The sequence below is a fragment of the Limulus polyphemus genome, unplaced genomic scaffold (genome assembly GCF_000517525.1).
Source record: "Limulus polyphemus unplaced genomic scaffold, Limulus_polyphemus-2.1.2 Scaffold2267, whole genome shotgun sequence".
Taxonomy (NCBI): domain Eukaryota; kingdom Metazoa; phylum Arthropoda; class Merostomata; order Xiphosura; family Limulidae; genus Limulus; species Limulus polyphemus.
This window is the reverse complement of record NW_013667877.1, coordinates 68,793-71,521: the sequence shown is the minus strand read 5'-3', so window position 1 is coordinate 71,521 and position 2,729 is coordinate 68,793. Positions and strand designations below refer to the sequence as shown.

General features: G+C 33.6%; 1 protein-coding gene across 1 annotated transcript in view; it reads left to right on the top strand.

Annotated features, from left to right (window-relative positions):
- The window catches only part of LOC106466467, a 132,844-nt gene that overhangs the window by 63,176 nt on the left and 66,939 nt on the right, over positions 1–2,729 (top strand). The gene's annotated exons all lie outside the window — the stretch shown is intronic.

The window sequence follows — 2,729 nt, the reverse complement described above, 5'->3', positions numbered from 1 at the left end:
CCCCCCCCCTCCTGTTTTCTGTGTTTATTTATTTTTATAACCTCTGTTGTGGGTGGTTTGGTTTGTTTGAGAAGACGTGGTAGACATGTGGAACGAAAAGGAGCTGAGAATATTTTACTTTGGGCGAATTACTGTATCAAAGTACACGCCTCCATTCGTTCCGCTGCAAATTCCCATATATTTCCCGAATATATATAATCATTAAAAGAAAATTAGAAGCAATTTGTATCTTAGGGTCACATCCAAAGAAATTCATTCTTCCTTCCGTTTGTCAATTCCACATTCAAGGTGAAAAAATCTTTTGAGGCACGTTAGTGAACATTATATACGTGTAACCAATCATAACAAGTAACGCAGCTTTTTAAAATATTTCTTTTAAGTGGCTATAAATAGTTTTGGGGTTATTTTGGTGATGTTCCAGATGATTCGACTCGTATGTGTCTCAGTTGGGAAATTAATCTTCGTGATGTACTAACAATATATCAGTAATTTCTATTTAATTATATACTTTCATAAACATTTTATAAGTAAATTTCTGAACTCTAGAACACTGCATTCCGGAGCTGTCGAACCGGGTTCGAATCCGCGCGATACCACAAAAGATTTCTCGCACTTAAGCTGTGTATGCGTTATAAGAGTGACAGTCAATCCCTTAACATGGATAATGAGTGGTAATGTGCTGCTGACTGGCTGCCTTCCCTCTTGTCAGTAATTCAAAGTTAGGGACAGCGGCAGATAGCCTTAGTAGCCTATCTCCTGAACAGTATAAACTGATAAACTCTCCAACCTACTCAAAATTTAGTAAGTATTCTTACATCGAAATGTTTTTGTGGTTTAACGCGATCAAATTAATATAAAATTGTGAAAAATTCTCAATAAAAGTTGTAATCCATTCTTACCCAAAACAAATATGCCACCTATAATATAAACGTGTTGCATGTAATTACTAAGAATGTGTGAAAACTGTTTGTCATATAATATGACTTTCTACTGCACAACCGAATGAATAGATTTTAAAAGTTGTGTTTGAGAAAAAATTAAGTAATTAATAGCTGCTGACATGCATACTACTATAAATTCACTCGACACACAACATCAGTACCAGTTATATATAACCTGGTAAGTTTGTATTCAGATTTCCTGCTGACATAATAAATTTAATATTTTTTCTCTGTTGTAAGGTTGGTCACAGTTCGATTAGAAAAATTACGCGGATGTTTTATCAAATATGATGAGAAACTTCATAAGCCAGCCTTTAACATTTGGCCCAGAATGGCGCGTTGTTTGTTTAGGGTAAATCCACTTTTGATGCTTTTAGGTTAGTGTGTATACTTTTAATGTGGAGTGTTAAACTAATTTCTTTAACAAGTTGAATTAAGTTGCTCTCTCTCTCTCTCTTTGGGGTGTTACATCTGTGTTTGGGGGATTTAATTTCCCGTTTTAAGTTGACCTGGAGAGAATAGAAGCTCTTTCGGTTACCATTACACCTTAGATGTCAGTTCGCGAACTCTTGAACCATTAATGTGAAGTATTTTTATCATATAATCTTAATGCTAATAAACCCTCAAACTTTTTAATGTGAAGTGTTTCTATCATATAATCTTAATGCTAATAAACCCTCAAACTCTTAATGTGAAGTGTTTCTATCATATAGTCTTAAGGCTAATAAACCCTCAAACTCTTAATGTGAAATGTTGATGTCATGTAATCTTAAGGCTAATAAATCCTTAAACTTAATGTGAAGTGTTTTTATCATATAACATCAAGGCTAATAAATCCTTAAACTTAATGTGAAGTGTTTTTATCATATAACATCAAGGCTAATAAATCCTTAAACTTAATGTGAAGGGTTTTTATCATATAATATCAAGGCTAATAAACCCTTAAACTCTCAATGTGAAATGTTGATGTCATATTATATGAAGGCTAATAAATCCTTAAACTTAATGTGAAGGGTTTTTATCATATAATATCAAGGCTAATAAACCCTTAAACTCTTAATGTGAAATGTTGATGTCATATTATATGAAGGCTAATAAATCCTCAAACTCTTAATGTAAAGTGTTAATGTCATATATTATCAAGGCTAAAAAACCCTTAAACTCTTAATGTGAAATGTTGATGTCATATTATATGAAGGCTAATAAATCCTCAAACTCTTAATGTGAAATGTTGATGTCATATTATATCAAGGCTAATAAACCCTCAAACTCTTAATGTGAAGCAGTGAAAACGTCGTAAAGTTAAATCTCCTTAGTGGTGAAATAGCCTTAATTCCTTCGTTTCACGTTACATGCTCCCAGAAGTTTCGCGTAATTTTAACTTTTTTACAAAATATTCAATGTATTCAATGTAATATGTTTTTACGAATATAAAATATATTGAAAGTAATGGGTATAAGGTGTACATATCGTTATCCTATGTGCAATGGCCATACCTTAACGTTCTTTTTTTTTTGGGGGGGGGGGTAATGACTTGAAAGGGTTAAATCCTTACGTTATCACATTTAGCGGATGTTAAACAACACGAAGAAGATTGATATTTCAATTATTAAGTTTCGACACTGGTATTTTTCTTCAGGTTAAATTGTAATGTTTGAGTTCAGCCAGGGTGTCATGTCTGATGCCAACTCTGTTCAGCCAGGGTGTCATGCCTGATGCCAACTCTGTTCAGCCAGGGTGTCATGCCTGATGCCAACTCTGTTCAGCCAGGGTGTCATGTCTAATGCC